This window comes from Sturnira hondurensis, unplaced genomic scaffold (assembly GCF_014824575.4).
Source record: "Sturnira hondurensis isolate 20B ecotype Veracruz unplaced genomic scaffold, ASM1482457v3 Scaffold0010128, whole genome shotgun sequence".
In the NCBI taxonomy this organism is placed as follows: Eukaryota; Metazoa; Chordata; class Mammalia; order Chiroptera; family Phyllostomidae; genus Sturnira; species Sturnira hondurensis.
The window spans coordinates 27,587,839-27,615,575 of NW_028082759.1; the positions used below are offsets into that span (position 1 = coordinate 27,587,839).

Below are 27,737 nucleotides of genomic sequence, written 5' to 3' on the forward strand. Positions count from 1 at the left end.
TATGTTCCATTTTTTTAGAACTATCAGAACGTCATTCAAAACGGCTGTGCCATTTTGCATCACACCAACTGTGTCTGCGGGTTCCAGTTTCTCCACTCCCTTACCGACACTGCTATTGTGCCGGACCTTTTGATTCTAGCCATTCTACTGAGTATGAACTGATATCTAATTGTAATTTTGATTTCCATTTCCTTAATGACTAATCATTTTGAGCATATTTTTGTGTTTTTATTGGCCATTGTATATCTTTGGATAAAATCTATTCCCACCCTTTTCTTATTTTTATATTGGCTTATTTGCCTTTTTTCCATTGAGTTGCAAGAGTTCTTTATATATTCTAGGTATAAGTCTGTTATAATAAATGTATTTTTCATATTTTATATTATATATATAATTTGCAAATATTTTGTCCCATTCAGTGGCTTATCCTTTTAGTTTATTGATAGTGTCTTTGGAAGCACAATATTTTTGCCTTTGATAAAAAACGATTCATCCATTTTTTTGTTTATATTTAGTGCCTGGACAACTGGATATTCACATGCAAGAAGATGAATTTGGTCATGCTACCTCATGCTATCCCAAAAATTTAATCCAAAATAATCAAAGACCTAATGTGAGAAGTAAAACTTTTAGAAGAGTATACAGGTAAGTATTGGGGGCCATAGATTTCTCTCACCTTTTTCTTACCACATTTTAAAGTTCTTTGGTCCTCTCCTGCATCATTTCAAGGGTTTATACTTGTGCTTAGCAGGGAGAATTAGGGAAAATTTCTTTAATCTAATAAGAACTTTTAAAATGATCTAATAAAGTTCGTTCGATTGTTGGGTCTACCTATCTGAGAAGCCTGTGCTGAGCCATTCCCATTGAGTGTGTGTCTTAGCAGCATTTGGAGTTTGATCCATCCAATTATCTCCTGCTTAATGGACTTTATCTCAGGTCATGAATAAGGTTTGTGATGGGTTATCAGTGAGTCTCTCATCTCCAATGTCCATTACAGTCAGATTCCTTTTGTAGAAGAAAGGACCATCAATTACCACTTCGTCAGGAAAGTGGGAAAGGAAAAAAGTCTTGTTCATGCTGGAGTGAGGGTTAAGGTTTACCCACTGTTGTGGCTCTTCTTAGATATTTGCACTACAATTGACGGAATCCCACACTGCCAGTCAGTGTATTGATTCACAGAAAGGGGGCTGGTCAGAGAATCTAGTATTTGCTAGCCTATGGTTTCCTTATTTGGAATGCAGAGATACTTGTGGTAAATATTCTTTGAATGTATATTAAACTACAAAGGATGAGATAGGAATGTTATGCATCTCAACACATTATCTTTGTTTTGTATTATTTGCAGATTAGCGTGGTTTTCAAAGTAGACATATTATGCTACATAGGTCTTATGCTTTGTTTTGAAAAGGTATGTCCCAGTGCAAAATTAAACATTTATTTTTTAGAATAGTGTACAAAGACTTTTGTAATACAACCTGAGCTTATCTCTCCAGACTATACTTCCTTTGTATACTATTTACTTTGTATACTATTTTTAGAGACTATTTGTATTTCCCACCCTCTTCTTAATCCTGAATTATTTTTATATCTTATTCGGTTTCCCAGAAATATCCATCCACATATCATTATGTAGTCTCCAAAAGATCTCTGTAATTTTATATATATTTTGTTTAATTTTTTTACTAACCAGTACATTACTACCGGAATTTAGAATGTTTTCAGTGCAGCTTCTTTCTTAGATGAGTTTTAGAATCTAAATTAATAATTTAATTGATACTGGCATATCACACTGTGATACAGAATCATCTTTGAATAATGGTTACAACAGACTTTAAAATATTGGCACATTATTCAATCATCTGCATGTTAATATATGAGCCAAATATTTAGGTCTAATAATTCAGACAAAGGCATAAAGTGATATATGTTTTGTGGTAGACTAGATATATGCCAACAAAACCCACTGCTTCTTTTGAGCACACAATTGCATTTCCTACCCTCCTGAAATTTAGGTGGGGCCATGTGAATAGCTCTAACCAATGGAGTTTGAGGAAAAGTGATATGTCACTTAGAGATTCAGGTAGATGAAAGAAATTGTGTGCCTTCCCCACATAGCATATCCCCCCTTTTCCCCCTACCACTGCCATGTGGTCAAGATGATAGAGATTCTACATGTAACGAACTAGAGTCTATTGGACCTCCTCTCCCCCATTTTTCACAGAACTACACTGATATGCACTGAGGTTGTTGTTTTTAGCCATTAACAGAAGCTGATCCGTGTTTTAGTATTTACCCAAATACTGTCTTGATTACTCTTTCTGGGCATATAACCTGTGGTTTTGAAAAATGATGAATAACCAGCAATTTTCTTATACTTTTTATAAATTCTGTACAAAGCTCTAAGTATTTATTAGTTCTCAATATTACATGTGAATACCAAATTCCAAGTAGGAAGAATGCATTCCCTAAGGAGTTCTTACCTTCTAAAGAGTAACAAAATGTTATAAAAATATACTCTCATTCATTGATTTCACCCAAACTTCTCTGAAAATGCCACAGATGTCTAGAAACCAAAGTCACATGGCGGTTTGTAAAATATTTTTAAAGAAAGTTTTAGGCAAAAGCCCCATTTCCTTTTACCAACTCAAGGGCACTTTTCCAGAAATTTTCTCCTTTTGTATCATTAATATTTTTGCATTCTGATGGATTATTTCATTACTATACTAATACGCTGTTCTTTTTCTCTAATATAAAAATTCTAAACATTATATTTGCTTAATTTATATAATCATTTCTTGGCTTTTTTTTTTTGAAAGAGAACTTCCCAAATAGTGGTTTGTATTTGATTTCCTTCAATTTCCTGTTAACATTTTCACTTAATCCCATCCATGTCAAATTTATACTCCTACCAAAGGACTGAGTGGCTCTTGCCAACATCAACAAAATCCTTCATGTTGCTAAATTTGTTTGCCGGTTCTCTGCCCTTTGATTGCATGCTCATATGGGCACACTCCCACACAAGGCTCTGAGGACATTGCTCTGTTTACGTGTGCTTATATCACTGGCTACTCTTCAGTTTCCTGCTGTTTGTTTATTTTTTCCTTCGCAATATCTTAACATTATAGTTCCTTAGTTTTTGTTCTTTGATCTCTTCTCCATTTACACTTATGTATTTGGCAATCTTATCTAGTCTTTTATCTTTAAAACCACCCACATGCTAATAGTTCTCAAATTGATGTCTCCAGGGTAGAACTCTTTTTGGATCACAGAATTATACATCCAACACTCTGTGATGTCTCTATGTGGTGAATGACAGATAAGACAACTCAAACTCATAATGTTCACAACTAAGCTGCTGATTGTCCATTAATTCTCTCTACTGAGAAGTTTTCCTATCTCATTTGAATGCAACTTTTTTCTGATTATGCAGGAAAAAGACCTTGCAGTTCTTCTTAAAGCTTCTCTTTCTTTAACAGTTTACCAGTAAGTTTTCTGGAAAACCCCTTGGCTCTATCTTCACAATATACCCAGAGTCCAGATACTTTTTTACTACCTCCACAATACTTCCTCTTGTGCTACTTCCTCCCCTGCCTCTCTGCTTTTATTCCTGTGTCTCTATGCTCTGTTCTCAACAGCAGACAGATTAATTCTTATAAAATTGATTGATCATGTTACTTATCTCCTAAAATTCTGCCAGTGGCTCCTCACTTCATTAGACTTAAAGCCAACATTTTTACAATGACATATAAAATCATAATTTTTATCCCCCTGTTTCTTATTTGGCCTTATTTTCTACTTTTTTCCTTCTTGTTGAATTTGTTCTATTCATTTTGTCTTCCTTGCTTGTCTTAAACATGCCGGGTATTGTCTTAGTCTGCACACTCTCTGTTCCCTCTGATAATAGTGCTTTTCCCTTAGTTGTCAAGCTCCTTCAACTTCAAATTTTAACTCAAATGTCAGCTTTCCGAAGTGACCCATGCCAACTACCTTATTTAAAATTGCAGCCACCCCCACCTCTGTTTCAGCTTTTCCAATCACTTATCTTGCTCTATTTTTTGCCCTGTACTTATAATCTTGTAATAAACTCTATCATTTGCCTATTTACTATGCTTCCTATTTACTGATAGTCATCATCCACACTCTCCCACTGTTACTAGAATATAAGTTCTATAAGCAGAAATCTTGGTCTGCTTTGTTCACTAATAGATTCAAGACCCCAGGGCAATGCCTGGCATACAATATATACTTAATATGTATTTCTTACATAATTGAATGAAGGAATCTTTTTTGATTTTTTAAAATATTTTTTTATTTATTTTTAGAGAGAGGAGAGAGAAGAAGAGTGGGAGAGAAACATCAATCTGTGGTTGCCTCTCATGTGTCCCCTACTGGGGACCTGGCCTGCAACCCAGGCAGGTGCTCTGACTTCACAGGCCCAGCGACCCTTTGCTTCACAGGCCTGCACTCAATCCATTGAGCCACACCAGCCAGGGGTTTGAATAAAGGAATCTTTTATCTGAGAAAGTCAAAATCATCATCAAATATACGGAAAATGATCATTCCTAAATTTTACAAGTTAGTGACTTTGATTTTATTTATATATAAAAATCTACCATCTAACAAATCATGGAAAGATTTAAAAAAATAGTATAGGATGTAGACTAACAATAAGCTTGTAAACAGCCAGCATTATTTTTCTAATCTCCCTCAGAGGGACTTCACCAACAAGAAAAGGTCTTTGATACTGAGGCTTAAATGAAACTTACACCCCAGCTAAATTAGATTTTGCAAGTCAGAATATAAACATATCAAGTATTTATGACTATTTTCAATAGTTATTAAAATACATGATTCAAATTCATATTGTAAATCATACTAGGAATGTATTTTTGATTTGCTTTATTAGCCCCGTGTTTGCATTAATTTAACTATTGATTGCTTTTAAATTATTATCTGAAAATTGCTTACATTTGTAGCTCCAAGCTAATGTTTCTCATAGTATGTTCCAAGAAATGTTGACAGACATTTTATGAAAATGTGGGGTCCAAATCCAGGTAACTTTGGAAGACACCATGTTAGAGATGTGTCTTTGCTGTGGGATTATAATGTGGATTTGCGTTTCCAAATTTGGTGGGCAGCATGTCCAAATTCAGAACCTGTTAGTCAAGAACCATCTTATATTTTGGATAATGAAGCTATGCACAGGTGAAAATATGGTCAAGTATCAGATTTATGGTTGTGTTTGTGATTGTGTCATTCATTTGTTCACAAATAATTACTTAGTGATAACATCCTTATACAATATCAGCTATGAGTAAGAAAAGTTTGCCAACGTCTGGAGAGAAGACATAGGAAAGCTGGGTGAAAGGTGAACACTAAGAACACCAAGGTAGAGGGCCCGGGTGTCATGAACTTGAAGGGAACGGTAAGCAGAGAAGGAGGAGAGGTTGAGGAAAGGATAGAGAGAAGGTTCAGAGTAAGATAAACATAATTAATGCTTTTAATTCATAATACACAGCCAGAATCCAGATTTGGGGCCAAAGACAAAGGCCTGTGGAAGCCTGTGAGCTTATGTTGTGTTGAGAGCCAACAGGAGTGGAGATCCGGCTCTATTCTTCATTTCATATCCCTTACATTGGTATTAAAGTGATCAAGAGTAAGTAAAAACACATTTCACACAACATGATTGATTTTTTTCCTAAAAAAGAGCAAATGGTCTTAGGAAATCAGATTCTTGTGACATTTATCACTCTTTACTGCTGAAATACAGCTACAGCGTTTGTTCTCAGGTTCTAGAGGACACCTGATTAGCGACACGTGACATCACTGAAAAAGCATGACTTATGTCATGACATATTGCTTAAAGATGGCAATATGACAAAGAGGGTTTTGTCTTTGGGGAAAGAGGTAAGGCAATAAATCTCAGCGAGTCATTAGTTGCATTTATTGGTGAAAAAGGATAAAATCTACTTTGGCTCAATATTGAACAAGTTTATTTTGGGGGCTACAGAATGGCACCATATTGATATATCTCTTAGTTTTGAAAATGTTGTCAAATGTCTATAAATAATTACATACAGTTGATATTTAGTTTGTTCAACTAGCTCACCCTGTTTCTTAGGATGAACAGTTTTAAGCAGGTTTGCTCTAAATTTATAAAAAGAGAGTATTGGGGAATGAGTCATATTATTTAAGTAAAAGCTATGATCTGACAATTGTTTCTCTTATCACATCATTTGGTAGTTAATTTACATAATTTATTGGATACTTGCTTCGTTTTAATATCTATTACTGGATTAATATTCTCAGAACTTTTGTGTAGATGCCACTGAAAAATATAGTCATTTGGGTGCCTTTTCTTCATTGGGCACTAGCCTTAACAGTAGCTTCTGCAGAGTCAGAACTTTCAGTGGAAGGGGACAGTTTTCCAGCCCAGTGACTGCTGCTGGGCTTTAAATAGTAGGCTTGCTTCTAAGGGAGGGAGACTGTAACTACAACAGCTACTCCCAGTTTAGTTCATTGCTTCTGCCACCTGCCTTCTGGCTTAATGTTGGAAGCAAGAAGCATGCAATTAAGTATGAGGAAATGAAAATAAATGACACTGTTCATTGCACATTACAAAGTGCCTGGCAGAAAGAATGTTGTTTGTAGAGACCCAGTGGCCCTGAGGAAAATGTGCTTCTGTGTGAGAAGACGTTGGGGACTGTGGCTGTGACTCAGGTTTTCCCTATCACCCACCATTGCTGTAAACCAAATAATTGCAGGTACAACTCTATAAATGCCCAGGACATTCTGAGCTTCATAATTTGTAGAGAGTCAATAATTCAATTTGAATATGAGGGAATATAGTCACAGTGACATGTTTCACCTGATCTTGTAAGGTACATTCTGTAAAAAGTAATGACTTTTAAGTAACTGATTCTTTTCTGAATGACCAATCACTTGGAAGTCATCTTGTAGACTAATAAATATTGAAGGCCAATTTATTTTCAAAATAATCTCCAAAGCACTTAAATGAGTGTCTCTGGGTTTACTTAGTGAAGAAATACATGGGTCACTTGTGTTAAGTGGACATCAGAAAAGAATCTCAGACAGACAGGTGGGTATTCCATTGGATTTTCTTGTGGACAGCTCTCCCTCCTTTCCAGCGAAGAGGTGAGAGAAGAAACTGCATTGCCCTTGGATGTACAGCCTGGGAGAGCCCGGTCGATCTGGCAGAGAATCTCAGAAAGCCTTTAATTTCATACTAAGATTTAATCTCGTTAATGAAGGGACATTTGAGATGAGTACATCACTTCAAGAAGAGAATAGCATTACAAATCATTCCACCATACACATTTAGTACATGCTGCAGAGAAGTCGCTGAACAATTTGTTATGTGTGGTATTTTTAAACTATCAAGAGGGTTGGGGAATTTGTAGAGTATTTAAGGAACTGAGGAATGGTTTTCATAATGAACCTATCATCACTATCTGGAGGAAGCCCAGGTTACAAAAAGTGGTGCATGTAGGTCTTTTCATTTTACAGAAACACGCCAGCAGGCTGAGGAATAAGCTCTGGCCAGCATTCTCACAACGGGCTGCATGGCAAATGGTCTCTCTGCAACTGGAAAGAATAGAAATCTAAGGACTCAGTAGTCAGTTAATAGTAGAAGTTTTTAATAATTGTTGTAATTCAAATTACTTATACTGACACTGCTAATGTCAGCACTAACCTAATATTTCATCCTTTAAAAAAACTGTTTATTGTAATTCATATTTTCATGTCAAACTCCTCAGCAAGTGGAGAAGTGTAGTGGATGCTGTGATGGGCTGAGATGCGCTGCCAAACCTCTTCGTCAGTGAAGAACTTTTCCCTGCTGGGAGTACTATGGGCAGATGGCTCTCTGCTCCTCAACCAGGTTACCTTGGCTCAAGATGATTGCCTCACTGGAGGCCATATATCCTTTCAGTGACTGATTAATGGTGGTGTATAAGGACCTGACTCACTCGCTGTAATTCAGAACTAAAGATTTGGAAGAAATGCACCTGGAGAACCAGTGACAAGATCTGGGAAAGGTATATGGATAGATTTCTCCAAATGGTATCAGAATGTGAAGATAGCTGTGTTCCATGTGAGTGCTCACCATTGGTGACTTCAGAAGATGTAGATAAGATGACTTGTTTTATTTATATAAGTCACATTTCTGCACCTACTCCTGTTATTGCCCAATGGGCTCATGAGCAGAGTGGCCAGGTAGCAGGGATGGAGTGTGTACACAGGCAGAGCAACATGAACAGTCACTCACCAAGGCTAACCTGGCTATGGCCACAGCCTAATCTGCCAACAGCAAGACGGAGTCTCCAGTATGACACTGTTCTCTAGGGTAGTCAACCAGCTATTTTGATAGCATTGTAACACTTCCATCACAGAAGGGGCAGTGTCTTCATTCTTGATGGAATAGAATCTAACTCTTGATATAGATTTGTTTTCCCTACCTGCTATGCTTCTGCCAAAAACACCATTTTGGAATGTCTTGTTCACTGTCATAGTAATTCACAGAGTATCTCTTCCCATAAAGGAATTTATTCACAACAATAGAAATGTAACAATGGACCCTCGCTCATGAAGTTCACCGGACTTACCTCCCCTCTCATCCTGAGGCAGCTCACTTGATAAAATGGTGTGTAGGAGCCTTTTGAAGAAGTCCCAATCAGGGCATCCATTAGGAGGCAATGCCCTCCAGGCACTGGGGCAGGGCAGTGTCCCCCAGGAGGCAGTATATTATTTAAATCAGCATCAAATACATACATTGTACTCTCCTTCCCGTAGGGAGGATTCGCATTTCCTGGAACCAAGGGACGAGTATGGGAGTTGCTTCACTCACTGCACACTATGGTGCCCACAAGCAAAAGTTTTTCTTCCTATCCCCGCTGTCCTGAGGTCCTGGTTCCAAAGGGAGTCATGATCCATAGAGATCCAAGAATGAACTAGAAGTAGCTTGGAAGGATTTGTGAAATTCTACATTTATTCACTTTCCTGGATGCAGAATTGTCTTCAATCTCTTTGACCTCACATCAATGTTTGTTTTCTACAACTATAGTTATACTTGCATATTTATGCATATGGGGGGCGGTGCAGAGAGAGAGAAGAATATGAAAGTGAACACACCCTTTCTTATCAGTTTTTAAGATGAAGAACAACATTATTTCTGAAATTCATGGCAGCAGCTACACGGCAGGAGAATCCTAGGCTTTGAGCCAGATGGGCAGCTGTGTTCAAATTCCAGTTCCTTGCTTTACTAAATTACTTAATTTTCTAGACTTAGTTTTCTCATCTGTCAAGCAGGGATAATGATACTGCTATCCATCTATGGTGTGAGTGTGAAATAATGAAATATGGCCAAGTTCGTCATAGACTCAGCATAGTGCCCAGCTGGTCATCAGAAGGGGCCATCCTGGTTTGTGCTGGTTGTCTTGGAATAATTATGTATAATGATATTAATTGGTACTTTTAACTATATTAGTAACTATAGTAATTACTAATACCACTCCTTTTAATTCCAGAAGTTAGTACTGGAAAATTTTATGTTCACTCCTATCATTATCAAATGTTAGCTGGCATTTGCTACTCTTTTATTGCTTATGGTTGAAAAGATCATCATTATTTAAAATTTTATACCAGGGCTACCGCTATACTCAGGTTTTAGCTGGTAATTGCAACTCCTAATATTATGGTAAGTAAAAAAGAATGTAGGTGTTAAAATCTGTCTGATGATGAAAGTGCAAATTGATTATCTTATTCAGGAGTTAGCTTTATTCAGGGGGATGATACAACATACCTTGTGTCCCTATAGATCTCTTAAAGAGCTCTTAAAATGAATGAAGTGTAATCCACCATTTAAACACTATGATATGAAATATTTGTTTAAAAATTAGGAGAATTATTGTGACCTATATCCTAAGTGTATGTTCTATATTTTTACCTGTGATTCCTCATGTTTTGTTGTACACAGAATATTCTAGTGGAAGGCACCTTCCGTGGCTTTCATATCATGCTCACCTGGAGGTGGGAACTCGTCTCATAGACTTCTTCTTAGCCTCTGTGGGCACATACCTATTCTTTCATTGCTAGACAATTAAGAGAGGAATGATCTGTCAGAGTATTTATAGAAACTATTAGCAAGATAAGCGTAGTCTACAGATAACTGATGGCTCTTAAAAATATAACCTTAAGAAGAGAAAGAAACTTGTACGGTGGGTGTCTTTTCCGAAGAGCGCATTGCTATATTTGAGTGGCCTGAAGATTATGACAAATGTCAAGGGCTGCACAGCCCAGAAAAACAGCTCATTAGAACTGCACACACAGGGAGCCATGTTTAAGGCTGAGTGGCAGATTTTCTTGCAAACACTAATTTTCAGATTATACAATTTGAAAATTTTAATTAGCCATGAATCCTTCGAGCGGTAATTTTCCTACATCTCTTTATAATACATTAAAAATAAGTCAGATTCGGCTTCAGCAATCCAACAGCTCAAAATAAGGGTTTCTCTGTGATATTATTTCCTCCTCAAATGTTAATTTTGAAAATTTATGCCTCAGAAGAATTAATGGCCCAATCCTGCCGTCAGTCTGCATTTCTGAATGTCATTAAACTCAATAAATCCTGAAAAAAATGTAAAGAATAAAGCCTTTTTCTGTTTTACTGCAATTTTACTGTTTAGTAACATGCGATCAAGTTACTCGCTTAAAATTGTTGGTGGGTGATGTGCACCTTTTAAATGGCAGCTGAATTTGTACAAAACATCTTCATTGCTGGGAACACAGTGTGGAAAGCATGAAAACAAAGTAATAAAAATTCATCTCATGTAGTAGGCTACTTAGACTTAATACCTGTCATATTTACAGACTGCAAAATTCAGTGAATTGCCAAAACACAATTCCTGGCAATGGAGACATTTCACAAAAGACTGTCTTCTCAGATATTATTCCAAAAGAGATTTTTTAGTGTGTGTGTTGTGAACATATATAAAATATGTAAATAAAAATACAAAAATAGAAAATATATATAATTAGAGAATTTTAAATAATGCAGATAATGCAATTCTTCATTATAAATGCAGTGTTTCAGATGGACTATTAATAGTCTTGTCTCATTTGTTTAACTTTTACATTTTTCTCATCTATTGAGTAGGTAATGTCAAATCACTCTCTACTATGCTATGTGTGTATTTCCCTCTGATTCCAGATTTCCTCAAACCTCTGTCTTTGGAGCGTCTCTGTGGCATGGTGTATTTCCCCCCGAATTTCTAATGTTTTTATAATGTTTTGGGTAGGCTTAAAGTTTCAGAAAGCCAACATTGGATTCTTTAATCTTTTTCTCTGTAGGCTCTTCTAAACCTATATCATCTAAAACAAAAGATATACCTATAAACAGCATTGTGATTCATTTGTTAGAATCTGCATTTTGCATGGAGGGACACGCAAATGTACTGAGGTACTGAGAAACTATGTGCCTCATCCACAGTTATGCACTAAGTTGTAGACACCAGAGCTGGGGCACTGTTTTGGTGCCTGGTTCATGATCAGGCTGCTCCCCTACTGTGCTCTTTGTGTTGAATTATCTCCAATAACATTTTATAGTTGCCTTATTTGTTAAGCACTCTTCCTGAGAAATATGAGGTCTGTCCAGAAGGTATCCAGCCATGTACTATGAAAAACAGAGACATTTATTGAAAAAGACACAAGATACACGAAACATTGTACATAGGACAATGATGCCTCAGTCCCTTTCAAAGTAGGCACCTTGGGACCTCACACTGGTCTCCCAGTAGCCATCAGCTTCCCTGCTATATTTTCCTGAATCTTATTAACGGTCTGAAATCACTTCCTTTTCAAAGATGATTTTACTTTTAGGAAAATCAAGAAGTCTCAGGGCACCAAATCTGGTGTGTAGGGGGCTGAGTCACCTGAGTGATTGGATGTCTCACCAAAAAACTCTGCATGAGATGTGATACATGAGTGGAGCGTATTGTGATGAAGCTGCCAATTACCAGTTGCCCATAGCTGTGGCCTCCTGAATTATCTGAATAGTTTCCATGCAAGAATGTTCAAACTTAATTTGACGCAGAGTCATTGCTCTACTCACTGTTATTTTGAATGCAATGGCTACATGGTACATATGCTCACTCAACAGCCTCCACTACCCCCACTGACTAGTACAGTGAAGTAACCGTCGTTCATGAATGCACATTTCAGCCCACTTTCCTTGACTGCCAGGTTACATCGATGTTGCACGAACTGTTCTTATGTTAACAAAGCCTGGCCTTTTTCTGGATAGACCTCATATACTTTATTTTATTCAAGTTTCAATCCATTTCCTTTGATATCAGAACTGGTGGGTAGCTTTTCTTTGAGACACTTATTTCTATTAGCTCTTCCTTTCTACTTCTGTCTTTTTATCTCCTCTATATTTTAGAGGCTTATTTTTACAAGAATATTTTCTTCTATTGAGTGGGAACACTATGATTGAGAGAAAAATTGAGAACTAAAAGTTCAATAACAATTAAGTTTCATTCTGGATTCTCCAATTTATTTGCTGGAATGTAAAGCTGATCACCTAAGCTCTTTACACCTGCCATTCTAATCTATAAAGTGATATTATTTTTGCCACCTTTTTTTGCATGTTCCATGTGAGGAATGACATGCAAAATAAATTTTAAAGCACTGAGTATTAAGAAAGAATCACAAGAAAACTGAGCCACCAAGAATTGAAGGAAAAGACAGGTTTGTCATAGATAGCTAAGCCATAGACCACCAACTTCCGCCAAGGAAACTCAGATCAATGGGAATCCACCCACAGTTCCCTTAATTCTTCCTAGCTATTACACTTGACCCTCGGAAAACATGGATTTAAACTAAACTGGTTCACTTATATATGGATTTTTTCAATAAATATATAGTCTGTTTTCCCTGTCGCTGTGTTTCACATGCATGGATTCAGTCAAGTGTAGATTGAAAACAGAATTTTCCGCCCATGGTTGGGAATCCATGGAGGGAAAGGATGGAACGTGTGCAGTGCCCTAGGTCACTTTGTGTAAGGGGCTAGAGCATCCATGAGATGAAATATTTGCAGAGTGGGATCCTGGAACCAACCCTCTGTGGAGACTGACAGACAACTTAAGTTTGGGGGAATCAAAGCTACATGTGGATTTTCGACCATGCAGGGCTCACGGCCCTCTTTTAGCCTCTGCTTTGTTCAGTCATCAGCTGCAGATTAAACTGCCTTTCCGCCATGACTTTTTTTCCCTTAAAACTGGCTAAATGAGTCTTTTTTATTTGTTGGTGAAATTGATTTTTATTTTTCTTGGATTGAGTCACCACTAAATAATGGTTTGAACCGCAGTTATGGGCTGACTTTATGGTTTAAACCAACTGATTAATGGTTCTGGAAAAATTAACTGTTCTAAACTTTTATTTTTAAGTAAAGATAATAATCAATCCTTTTGTGATGATAAAATAATATATATTTTTGCAGTGGTTAGCATTGTGCCTTGAAGGCAGTAGCATTGTCAGTTATCATTATTTCCCTTGTTCTATTATGAACAAGGATACTAATAAAAGTATCTTTATATTTCATGATTTAATTGTTAAACTACCTAATACGTCTCTGGCACTGGCAGATGTAGAAAGCATTTTTCAAAATTGCCTATATATGTATTTCATAGAAATGTTTTAACATTTCTTACAGTCAGTCCTGTACTTCAGTCTGGAAGCCATCATGACACTGAACTGCAATCAAATAAGGAATTGAGTTTCTGGATTTCTCTCTCCAGTACAGTGATTTTGTTGCTGGCTATGTTTTGGTCATGATTTGTTTTGTCTCTTGGTGGTTGGATTCTTGCCCTTAGACTCCAATTTCTTTTAAAAGACTGTGTTGGTGTAGTCAGACCCAAGTAACTGATAATCATTGTTACGTCCAAAAATGACAAAAGATGTTAGCTGACCCTGTAGGGGAAAAATATATAAAGCTAAACTCTAATATTTTTATACCAATGTGAGGGCTAAATGTTAAGTAGGGCAGAATGACAAATCACTAGAATTTGTTGTATTTTAGTATTTTTCTAAGGAAATTTTTCCATCGGCCTTTGAAGGAGAGGCATCTTGTTTCAATACGATCTTGAATGAGTAACATTAAAAATTGTTACACAAGGCAATTGCCATCATGTGACGTAAAATAAACTCCACTGCTTCTAGTTGGATCTGCTCCACAGGTGTGATATGATAATGATGATGATAAAATATTTGGGCGGGTAGGTTAGAAAATCTGCACTCTACTTGAGTGAGGGGCTTGAGTCCTGGGCTTGATTTTATTTCCAAATAGCCAAGTAAACTAATCAAGGAATTAGCCTAACACGACCTTCTTTTCCTCACCTGCAATGTGAATGGATTATATGTTCTCCAGATTCCTCTCAGCAATATAGTTCTGTGGTTTTGTTAGGCATTTGGTGACTTCAGTTTCGGTCTTGACCTGCTTGTATAAACTCAGAAATGATCACAATCTTTTTACCACACTGTATACTAATTTAAAATGGGCTTGCTAGAATTATGAGGAGGAATAGTGTGACAAAAGAGTAGTGGATAGTTTTTCTAAAAAAATACGTATTATTAAGATTCAAACTAGCAGGTGGACACAGTACAAACACCATCAAACTAAGCAACATATTTCTTGGTTTAAAGTCCATGATAGTTTAATATCATAATAAATAAGCTCAAAAAGCTAATTAAGCACAATTCTAAGAAAGCAGCTAAAGCTGATAAGACAAGATAGCTGTATTAGTATTGGATCTTGAAGTTCTTACCAGAAATCAAATCAACCCAAACTGATGGAAACAAACACAACAAATTATTGAAGTTCTGCCCTTTCAGAAATTACCTCTTCACAAGTGTTTCAGTACAGATTGCTTCGGCCAAAGAAATATGATTTCATATTTACATTAACAGTTCATGTCTCTGCATTGAGATATCTCCAAAGAGAGATGCTATGTACCACAAAGATTCAAGATTGTTCAGGAGAGCATCCTTATCTAAGATCTTTGTTATGCCCTAGAGAAACTGTCCAAATGCCTACCAAACTCACTGACATAGAGAATCTTTTTTTCTTGCACAGAATTATTAATCTGGAACACAATTAAGATCTTGTGCTGGGTACTATGATAAAAGTAGTATATTTTCTTATACGTAAGCTACCCAGTAGGTTGAGTCATAGTCTATGCTTTCCTGATAAAAAGTGGATCTTATAATATCCTTGACCGCTCAAGAAAACAAGTGTAGTTCAATATATTACACTTTCTGTAAATTTTTAAAAAAGAGCCTTACTGCAATTTTCTTTGCACATACACATTGTATAAAGTAGTGTTATTTTGGTCAAATTACATGTAATTCAGTCTCAAGAATCCCAGTGAAAATGCTATGGCACTTATAGCATATTTTAAATGCATGACATGAGATTCACAGTATAAAGAATTCAGTCTATCAGTCATTCAATACATATTTATTTAAATGCACTAAGTATTCTAAAGAATGGTGAAGCTAAAACTCCTGAGCTCAAGAAACTTACGTTCTAGTGAGAACCAGTCAAATAAATATCAATTGTGCAGTGGAGTCACAATTGTTAGAACACATGTGTGATGGGCTAACAATTGTTAGTAAAGAAGAGTCTCAGGCTTTCCTTACCTGTTTATAACAAAGACAGTTCTGGCTCAGTTCACCTGTTTCTTTCTTTCTATGGGGAGTCTGCTTGTCCAATGAGCCCTTGAGTTTTTGACACAAAACAATGTGAGAAAAGGAGGTAGGGTAGGGGGACAAAACAGGTTATAGTGACAAAACCCAGAAGAGTTATTTTTGGAGGAAAACCGCTATAGTTTATAGGTCAATACACTAGGGCTAGGGAGAAAGGAGATTTGTATGTATTGCTGGGAGATTATGCATTTCCTAAAGGTGTCTGGGGAAAAAAGTATTGATTTTTTAAAAATATTACTTTTGAATACATGTATTCTTTTAACTGCTGTACTTTTTTGGAATTGAATCAGGCAGGCCATAATTAATCCTTTATAGTATTTATTGGTAGCATAAAGTAAGCATTATTGAATATAATTGAAGCCAAAGAAGCAGCACATTCCACAGTGCTTGTGGTATTAGGAACTTTCTAGATATAAAAATGTATCAGCTGAACCCCAATGGGTGAGTATAAACCAACCAAGCATAGTGGCAGGATTGGGCATGGGAGCAGGATTCTGGGAAAGAGTTATCAAAGAAGGAAAAACACAGAAAGGCTGGAAACAGAGCAATAATATAAAATAAAATAATTACTCAATTGATGGACTTCTGGGGATTTTCTGGGTTTTAAACACTTATACATAAAGTTTTATCATGATAAAAATGCTTCAATAATCATATGTACATATTGAGTTTCCTTATAGGATAGTTCTTCTACTAGTGCATAAAGAACAAAGGACAATAGTGCAATGGTATACAAAGAACATGTATACCATTGTTGTTAATCATGTATCATCAGTTCAAAGAGAGTGCCAGACATGTACTATGTATGTTTTCACATGTTTTGCTAGATAAACAAATAAAGATCAATAGGTTGGAAGGCAGAGAAACCACAAAGTGTCATTGAAGACAAAAATATTGGGAAAATTTTGAAAATGTTTCAAAGCATTATTCATGGAACTTTATGAGCAGCTGGGTGGAAAAGGGAAGAACAGAAAAAAATTCTGACCATCTTCCTTATGAGTTAAGTATGTATACATTTAATTTTTAAAATTAGTTCATAATCTATTCATAGAAAGAACATGCATTTGCTCATCAAGATGGATTTTTACAAACTGAAGATATTTATGTAACCAGCATTCAGGCAAGTAACACATAACTTCTAACCCACTGACTTCTCAAGTAGATATTAGCCATATGAATGGAATCAATATAAATGGAAAGTCTTCATGGAGCAGTTGTATTAGTTGATACCAATGTTGAGTAGTCTTTTAGATGGTATGAATACACCACAATGCTTCCATCATTCTGCTGTTGTTGGCCATTTGATTATTTCAAATAGTACTGCTAATTGTTGTCTAGTATGTCTGCTATGAATTTTTAGTAACTGTCTCTTGGTGAACAAATGCAGACATTTTTGGGGGGTATGTACCTTGGAATTGAATTTCTGGGTCCTTGGGTATTCATGTATTTAAGTTAAGTAGATACTGACAAAGATTTTTGCAAAGAACTTGTGCCAATTTACCCTTCCATTTGGAGTGTAGGAGAGTTCCCCAGTAAACATATATCTTCATTAATACTTGGTATTTTTTGCCTTTTTCATTCAAACATTGTTATAGATGTATTATAATATTTTACTTTGTTATTTTGAGTTTTAGTTTAGTGTTTATATAATTATTTGCCACTTGACTATCTTTTTTTAAGTGCCTGTTGAAATTTTACCATTTTTCTACTAAGTTGCTTGTCTTTTCTAAGATTTTAAAAATATTATCTATAGAAATTCCTTTACTAATATATGCACTGTGAATATAGTCTCTCACTTATCAGTGACCTTTTTAGGCTCTTAATGGTGAAGCTTGATTTTAAAATATCTTTATTTTGCTCTAATTTAATGATTCTCATGTATTTTTGGTTACCATTATAGCCATTTTAAATCTATACTTTATAGTGTGAAGTACATTCATAATATTGTGAAAGAGCATTCCAAACCTTTATTTTATTGAATTTTAATTGACATGCAGCATTATCTTCATTTCAGTTGTGCAACCTAATGATTGGATTATTGTATGCATTGCAAAATTATCTCATTGGTTTTCTGTCTTTCTTTTTTGTCATTGGTTCTATTCTTTGATAAGTGGGGTATCAAAGTGTCCCACTATTATGGTATTGCTATCAATTTTCTCCTTTATGTCTGTTTATATTTAATGTATGTATTTGGTGCTCGAATGTTTGCTACATATATATATATTTACAAATGTTGTATCTTGTTGTTAGATTGATTACTTTATCATTATGCAATGCCCATTTTTGTCTTTTATTACAGTTTTTGTTTAAACATCTATTGCATTTTGTGTGATAGAACTACTGCTACTCAAATTTCCTTTGTTTTTTTATTTGCATAAAACAAAAACCCTTTTCCAATCCTTCACTTTCAGTCTGTTCGTGTGCTTGTATTTGAAGTGAGTTTCCAGTATGCAACATATGATGGGTCATTTTTAATCCATTACTTAGTGTATATATTTTGTTTGGAGCATGTAGTCCATTTACATTTAGCTGTTTTCAGTTGTGCTCTGTTCCTTTCTTCTTTTCTCACGTTCATCCCTTATGGTTTGATGACTTTCTGTGTTATGCTTAGTGTCCTTTCTTATTACCTTTTGTATATCTATTATAAGTTTTTTGGTTTGTGGTTACCATGAGGCTCACATAGAACAGCCTCTCTATATAATAGTCTAAGTTGATAGCACATTATGTTTTAATGAATTCTAAAACTCTGCATTTTTATTCCATTTTTAGCAGTTTATGCTTTTAATATCACATTTTGTATCTTTTTATTTTGTGCATCCCTTAACTAATATTTGTAGTTGCATTTATTTTTACTATTTATGTGTTTTTCCCTTCACACTAGTTTTAAAAGTGATTAATCCACTTCCTTTACTATATATTTACTTTCACTGGTGACATTTTTATTTTTATATGTTTTCTTATTACTAATTAGTGACCTTATTTTCAGCTTTCAAAAATCCCTTTAGCCCTGGCTGATGTAGCTCAGTGGATTGAGCACAGGCCTGCGAACCAGAGGATCGCGGTTCGATTCCCAGTCAGGGCACATGCCTGGGTTGCAGGCCAGTTCCCTGCAGGCCAACTCCCAGCAGGGAACGCACAAAAGGCAACCATACATTGATGTTTCTCTCCCTCTCCCCTTCCCCTATAAAGGTAAATAAATATAAATAAATAAATAAATAAATAAATAAAATGAAATGTTTTTAAAAAATCCCTTTAACATTTCTTCTATGGCTGATTTAGTGGTGATGAACTCCTTTTGCTTTTGTTTGGAAAATTCGTTTTCTCCCACTAAATTCTGAATAATAACTTTGCTAAATAATAACTGCTTTTTTTGGTTGAAAAATTTTTTTCTTTAAGCTCTTTGCATATATATCTTGTCAACCACTTCTGACCTGCGAAGTTTCTGTTGAGAAATCTGCTAGTTATCTTATGGTGGCACCCTTGTTCATAAACATGTTAGTTTTCTCTTGTTGCTTCAAGATTCTCTTTATCTTTAAGTTTCGACAGTTTAATTACAATGTGTCTTTATGTGGGTCTCTTTGGGTTCAACTTGGTTGAAATTGTCTAAGCTTCCTGGATCTGGATGTCTCTTTCCTTCTTCAGGTTAGGAAAGTTTTCAAAAATTATTCTTTCAAATAAGTTTTCCTCCCCTTTTTCTATTTCCTCTTCAAACATGTTTAGAGTGTGAATATTATTCTGCTTGTAATCCCATAGATTCCATAAGCTATTTTCACTTAAAAACAACTTTTTTCATTTGCTGCTCTGTTTAAGTGAGTTCCAGTACCCTGTCTTTCAGGTCACTGATTCTTTCTTCTTTCATCTACTCTGTTGTTGAACCCCTGTAGTGTATTTTTTTTCAGATCAGTTATTGCATTCTTCAGCTTTGTGACTTCTCTTCTGTACTTTCTTAGATATTTTCTTTGTTGAAGTTTTCTCTGAGTTCATCCATTCTTCTATTGAGCCTGATGAGCATCTTCTAAAATAAAAAAAAAAAATGATTCATTTTAGAGAGAGACAAAGGTACAAAGAGAGAGAAACATTGATGTGAGAGAGAAATATTGGTTGGTTGCCTCCAATATGCTCCCTGACCAGACACCAGACTCACAGCCTATGTATGTGCCCTGACTGGGAATCAAATCCCCAATCTTTTTAAAAATATATTTTATTGATTATGCCATTACAGTTGTCCCATTTCCCCCTTTCATCCCCTTCCACCCTGCACATCCTCTTCCCCCCACCCCATCATTTAGTTCATGCCCACTTGTCACAAGTTCTTTAGCTTCTACATTTCCTATACTATTTTTGCCCTCCCCCTGTCTATTTTCTACCTACTGTCTATGGTACTTATTCTCTGTACCTTCTCCCCCCTTCTCCTCCTCCCACTCCCCTGTTGCTACCCTCCATGTGATCTCCATTTCTATGGTTCCGCTCCTGACCTAGCTGTCTGCTTAGTTTGCTTTTGTTTTAGGTGTGGTTGTTGATAACTGTGAGTTTGCTGTCCTTTTACTGTTCCTATTTTTTATCTTCTTTTTCTTAGATAAGTCCCTTTAACATTTCATATAATAAGGGCTTGATGAAGATGAACTCCTTGAACTTGACCTTATCTGAGAAGTGCTTTATCTGCCCTTCCATTCTAAATGAAAGCTTTGCTAGGTAGAGCAATCTGGGATGCAAATCCCCAATCTTTTGATGTACACAGGATGGTGTTCCAACCAACTGAGCCACACTGGCCATGGCTTGATGAGCATGTTTATGACTATTACAGTGAACACTTTGTTAGGTAACTTACTTACCTTTATTTTATTAAGGCTTTTTTCTGGGATTTTACTTTGCTTTTTTTCATTTGTGATATATTCTCTTGTTTTCTAATTTACCTTGATTCTCTGTTTTTGCTTCTATGTATTAGAAGAAACAGCTATCCTTCCTACTCTTCTAATAGTGGATAAAAGTATCAAAGAGGGTGTGTGCCATTTTTCTTCATCATATATCATTAATTCAAAGAGCATGCCAGTCACATACTATGTATGTTTTCACACATGGTGCTAGATCAACAAATAAAGATCACAGGAGGGCCTGTGTAAGAATGAACTTTATCATTTAACCTTGCTCTCCTGCTGTGTTGTTACTTGAACTGTCTTTCTGATTGTTTCAGACCAATGGGACCTAGAAATGCAATCCCTCCTGGCCTCCAGATTCTGGCACTCGCGTGTTTTCCTTACATGGACTATTCATCACTGCCAGCTGTGAAGAGGCGGTAGGAGCAATGCTGGGGCTGGGGGCAGACATTCACTCGCTCGCTGCCTTAGCAGTTTATAGTAAGAGTGCAAAAGTGGCACTTGCAACACTGGCACTAGCAAGGTGGAGGAAAATGTGAAAATGGCACTTTTGTCCCTGGAAAGTGTCTTAACAGGCTTGTGCCTCTCTGGCAGATACTTTAAGGTTAGCATACGCATCTCATTCACATATGGTTTAGGCTATTTTCAAACTGTTGCTTGAGTACTGGGTCACAGAATGCCCTTTAATTGCGGAAACTCCATTCTCTACTGTTCAATGGTTCTACTGGATATAAGCCCTGTTGGTTTTCAAAGACTGATGTTTCGGGGGCTTGTCTCTCAGAGAAGGTCAAGAGTTGTGCCTGATGTGGGACACCAACCCTTTGCTCCTTTTTTTTCTGAGGTTCCCCTGTATAGGGGTTATTGCACCAATTTTTTCCCCCAAAACTGTGTCTCTGCCTCTTCAACTAATCTTGATATGGTCTTTTTATTCTTTGTTGTGAGGTTGCTATTCAAGTTCTCAGGTTCTTTTCAGAGCAAGTCGTACCATATATAGGTGTTGATCTTTTGTGTTTGTAGAGGGAGGTGAGTTTAGGATCTCGATCTTTCTATACTGTCATCTTTGACCACCTCCCAGAACTTTTTATCTTGCAAATCTGAAATTCTGTATTCATTAAACAACAAATTATCTTCCCTCTCTTCTCTATCAATTTCTGCAATCACCATTCCACTTTCTGTTTCTATACCTTTGCCTATGTTAGATACCTCATTGAAGTGAAATCATACAGTATTTGCTTTGCTTGTGATAGATTTATTTTACTTAATATGTTCCAGGTTCATCCATGTTGTAACATGTGACAAGATTTTCTTCCTTTTTGAGGTTGAATAATATTCCATTGTGTGTATATAGCACATTTTGTTTATCTATTCATTTGTCATTAGATATTTGGGTTTTTTCTACCTCTTGGATATTATGGATAGTACTGCCATTAACATGGGTGTGCAAGTAACTTTTTGAGACTCTACTTGCAATTTTTTCAGATACATACCCAGAGTGGAATTGCTGAGTCATATGATAGTTCTATTTTCAACTTTTTTCAGATCCTCCCTAAGGTGCATCATTTTAAACTCTTAGCAACAGAGAACAGGGGTTTCAACTTCTTCAAATTTCTTCCAACACTTGCTTTTTTTTTTCAGTATCCATTTTAACTGGTGTGAGTTGGTATCTCATTGTGGTTTTAATTTATACTTCTCTCATGATTAATAATATTGAGCATCTTTTCATAGGCTTGTTGGCCTTCTTGTGTCTTTTAAAGTCATATTTGATTACTCCAAGATTACAAATTTGTTCTATTTTCTTTTCTTTTAACAACTACTTTTGTTTTATTTTTATGATGTATAGGAATACAATAGACTTTTCTATTGGTTTTGCGATTTAAAACTTAGCTAAATTTTTGCATTAATTTCAATAGCCTGTGTATAGACTCATGTGATTTTTTTACATACACACCCTGTTGTCTTAAATAATGATGGTTTCATCATGTTTTTTATATTTTATTCTTGTTTTGGGACATTGACTAAGATATCCAGTAAATTGTTTAGTAGAAGTAATTATAGCGGTGGCCATTCACTTCTTTCTAATCTCAGAGAAAGTTTTTAAGATTTCATCATTAAATTTATTGTTAGCAGTAAGTTTTTGGTTTGTTTGATTTTATTTTTTTTTATTTATTTATTTTTAAATATTTATTTATTTATCTTTAGAGGGGAAGGGAAGGAGAGAGGAAGAGAAATATCAATGTATGGTTGCTTCTCGTGCATCCCCTGCTGGGAACTGGCCCCTGCCGGGAACTGGCTTGCAACCCAGGCATGTGCCCTGACTGGGAATGGAACCGCGATCATCTGATTCGCAGGCCCGTACTCAATCCACTGAGCTACACCAGCCAGGTGGTTTGTTTGATTTTAGATAATTATTTGAAAGATTTGAGTTACATTCTCTTTCTAGTTTGTTAAAATCAAGTGTTGTATTTAGTCAAAGGCTTATGAAACTAACCATAGAATCATATGATTTTTTACAGTTGTTATATTTCTTGAATTGAAAAATATGTATATTAATTAGCTACTAACTCTACATCTACATGTGTTTTAAATGAAGGTCATCCATAAACAGTCTAATGAAAGAATAATCCATTTCTAATCAAAAGAGTTACATGGTTTTTTTTCAAGGATAGTTTAAGACTATTATTTTAGTCTGGCGATCTATATTTTGGCCTGGGGAATACATTAAGAACTCCATTTCTACTGGTATAGAATTGATTGTATCTATGCCTTTTGCTGGGCTCAAAACCATGCATCTCTTGAAATTTAGCTTTATCATCAATAATCCCCTGTGTGTTCTGTGTCTATAACTTAATTTCCACTCCAGTTATATATACATATATTTTTTCTGTTCATATCTAGACCTGGCCTTGGCTGTGGCCCTGATCACCTGCTTTGTTCATGTTAACTTCTTCTCTTTGAGCTCTAAAGGCTATCCTTGTCTCCCCCTACTCTAAAGTTGGAAAGCTCTCCCCAAACCATGATATCATCACCCTTCAGACTGCAGGATCATCATAAACAGGTTTGACTCCTTATGGATCATACCCTTTTTAACTAAATGCTCCTAACTACAGCCATGCTTCTCTAACCATTGTGATTTTGTTACTGGCTGTTTTGGCGACAGCCAGCTAAGAACTGAATTAATCACCTTAGACTTGATCTTTTCTTTCTTTCTCTTTACACACTAGAATTCTTTGTGGTCTTACATATTTTTAGATAAATTTAAATATTTTATAAACAACCATCAAGTAAAGATTCATAAGCCCACTGAGCAAAAAACACAAAGAAAAAGTCCCTCCACTCTACAAGATCATAGCCAGTCCACTTTAGTTTGGCTGATGAAAGAGTGTTCTTTTAACACATGGAATATCCAGTCTCTTTATGAATAAATACATGATCTAAAATTCTTTATTTAAATATATTTTATTGATTATGCCATTACAGTTGTTCTAATTCCCCCCTGCATTCCCCTCCACCCTGCATACCCCCTCCCCCACCATTTTCCCCCTTTTGTTTATGTCCACGTGTCTCAAGTTCTTTGGGTTCTATATTTCCAATATTATTCTTGCCCTCCCCCCTATCTATTTTCTACCTACCATCTATGCTACTTATTCTCTGTACCTTCTCCCCCCTTCTCCTCCTCCACTCCCCTGTTGCTAACCCTCCATGTGATCTTCATTTCTATGGTTCCACTCCTGATCTAGCTGTCCTCTTAGTTTGCTTTTGTTTTAGGTGTGGTTGTTAATAACTGTGAGTTTGCTGTCCTTTCACTGTTCATATTTTTTCACTCCTTTTTCTCAGATAAGTCCCTTTAACATTTCATATAACAAGGGTTTGGTGATGATGAACTCCTTGAATTTGATCTTATCTGAGAAGCACTTTATCTGCGCCTCCATTCTAAATGAAAGCTTTGCTGGATAGAGCAATCTTGGCTGTGATCTTTGGATTTCATGACTGGGAATACTTCTTCCCAGCACCTTCTTGCCTGTAAGGTCTCTTTTGAGAAGTCAGGTGACAGTCTGATGTTGAGCCATATTTTGGTCTGTTCACATCTGCTACGTGTGAGGAGCGGAGCCCTAGATGTTCAGTCGCTGGGTTTGACGCTATCTGTGGGGGCGGGGTCCAAGAGGGCAATGGCAGTCTCTTCTGCTGCTTCCTGCCTCTGAGGCCTGCACAGTCTGTATCACTGCTCGCTCCTTCACTGGTTTATCTACTCGTGAATGTGGGACGGCGGTCAGCCTGCTGCTGCCTTACGCCCTCACTGGGTCTGCCTGTTGCTACCCCACACCTGGGATCCGTCCATGGCGCCTGCATGCTGCCTGGGTCGGGAGATCTTTCCTGCTCGACCCCACTCCACTGCTGCCTCTGCCCCTCTTACTGGTCTAGGTGAAAGGTTTGTTGTTGTCGGACTTCATATAGTTCAATTTTCTGTGTTTTGGCTGCATTTTTGTTACTGAAATTTTGTTGACTTTAACCTTGGTTGTGAGAGGAGAGGCACAGTGTTTCCACCTACACCTCCATCTTGGTGGAAGTCCCATGATCTGAAATTCTTGCCTCTTAGTGTCTGTAGCTGACTACACTAAAACTAAAGAAACTGAAAGAAATGAGAAAGAAGCTGGTGGGAGGCACCTTGCTCTGTAGGGGTCTTTCATTATAACATTTTTGTTTTCTCTTAGTGGCACTTAGTGGCAATCATAATTTCCAATTTCTGGAACCCCTTTCACTTTGATCTGATCTTATAAATAGTACTAAATTTTTTTCTGTCTATTGAGGCACACCTATAATAGTTACTTCTGAAGCTTTCCAATGATATCAACAAATTGATTAAGATTTGAGAGATTCCTCCATAGGGTTTTTAAGGTTAGGTGCCCGTTAGTTACCAGGTCTCCCTGCCACATAAGTTGTCAAAATACTTGGTTTTTTCTGCCCTACGTTTAATTTTAGTTATAAATATGCGTTAACTCTTAAAATTATCAATTTCAAAGATTTTACAAAATTAAATGCATTTTTATCCATGTAAGAATTGATTTGATTCATCATAATCAATTCCTCTTTTAAAACCATGTGAAATTGAGATATTTACTCATATGATATCAATATCAAGAGTAGTTTTATTTTTTATTTAGTGGAATAATTCACATGAATGAAACAATGTAATATTACCATTGATTAATTTTCTTTAGAGTTCTCACACATTTCCTCAGAAGTATTAACATGTTATGAGTAAAAAGCTTTTATTATAAATAATTCTGATATACTTTTCTACCAAAAGAAGAGAAGAGAATTACATTCCTAATAGAATATGTATCCTGTGACAGAGTAGGTGTCTTCTAAAAGCTAAATAAATAAAAAGTAACACCTTATATTTATCTTGCTGGGGCTGAATGACCAAAGTGACAGAGAAATAAATTATTTTCCTGCCACCTAAGTACAGAGTCAACCTTCTTTAATAAGGCGATGAAGCGACAGAACAATACTTTATTTGTTTTTCACCTTTAGTATGGCAGAATCACATTTCCAGGGAAGTTAGCTTTCGACTCTAGATTTATATCAAACATCATATCATTGCTTTGTGTTTCAATCCATATAGTCACTCTACAGTTATTTGTTTACTTCCTACTTAAATACTATGTCTTCAAAATATTTTAGGACCAAATTATAAGACTTTATGATCAATTATAAACATCTATAGATGTATTATGTTAAAGCTACAGAACATTATTATTATACATATTTATGCAAAACTAGCAGATTTTGTTTACTTTAAATTTTTTAAAAACATGGTTTTTAAAAGATACATTTTCTTTACTTGTTATTATTTTCACACTGTTATACCTGTCTGTGGTTTTGTCACTGTTGTTTTTTAATGTGTTCTTAAAATATTTTTTATTGTGATGAAATATATGTAACAAAATTTACCATTTAAACCAATGTGCCATTTAGTGGCATTAAGCACATTCGTATTGCTGTGCAACCGTGTCACCATTCTTCAAAACTTCTTTCTCTCTGAAACTGAAACTTGACATTCACTACGTAATAACTCCTCACCTTCTCCTCCTTCCTAGTCCCTGGCAACCACCATTCTCCGCTCTTTGTCTCTATGAACTTAACTAATCTAGGTACCTCAGATAGTGAAATTATGAAATATTTTCTTGTTTATGGTTGACTTTACTTAGCATGATGGATGAATGTCAAGCCTCATTCATGTTGCAACACGTCTCAGACTTTCTTTTCGAGGCTGAGTAACTTTCCATTATAGGTATGTTCACTCAGTCACCCGCTGATGGCTCTGCGTTGCTTCTACCTTTTGGCTATTGTGGATAAGCTCATACCAACGTGGGTGTACGAATAGCTCATTGAATCTCTTTCATTGTGTGTGTGTGTACTCAGAAGCAAGATTGTAAGATAATATTATAATTTCATGTTTAAGTTTTTACAGCTTGATATAATTGACATATAACATTGTGTAAGTTTAAGGTGTACTGTGTCTTGATTTGATTCATTTATTTATCATAATATTATTACCACCATAGCATTACTTAACACCTTCATCACATCACATCCTTATCATTTCTTTTTGTGATGGGGACCTTTAAGATCTACTCTCTTAGCAGGTTGTAAGTGCATTGTACAGTGTTATTAACTCCTATAGTCTCCCCTTATTTGAGGGAGGAAACATCCCAAGTCCCCTAATGGATGCCTGAAACTATAGATAGTATTGAATCCTATATAGACTGTTTTTTCCTACATTTACATACCTGTGATAAAGTTTAATTTATAAATTAAGCACAGTAAGAGATTAACAACAATAACTAATAGAAAATAGAACAGTTATCACAGTATACTATAATAAAAGTTGTGTGCATGTGGTCTTTTTCAAAATAGCTTATTGTACTATACTCACCTTTCTTTTGGTGATAATGGGAGATGGTACAATGTCCACATGATGAGGTAAAGTGAAGTGAGTGACGTAGGCATCGTGACGTAGCATAGGCTAAGGAGTTACTTGAACACAAGTAACTTGAGTGCTGAGAGACTATGAAAGCTGAC

At 36.0% G+C, this 27,737-nt stretch overlaps 1 long non-coding RNA gene across 2 annotated transcripts; it reads left to right on the forward strand.

The window, feature by feature from the left end:
• The first annotated feature begins 517 nt into the window (after positions 1-517).
• Positions 518-16,901, forward strand: LOC118995278 (uncharacterized). 2 transcript variants are annotated; one of them, XR_005068244.1, is made up of 4 exons: positions 518-645; positions 1,346-1,408; positions 7,779-7,900; positions 16,832-16,901. It is a non-coding gene; the product is annotated as an uncharacterized LOC118995278 (long non-coding RNA). The 2 variants fall into 2 exon arrangements; XR_005068245.1 differs by lacking the exon at positions 16,832-16,901 and adding an exon at positions 13,730-14,031.
• The last annotated feature ends 10,836 nt before the right edge of the window (positions 16,902-27,737 follow it).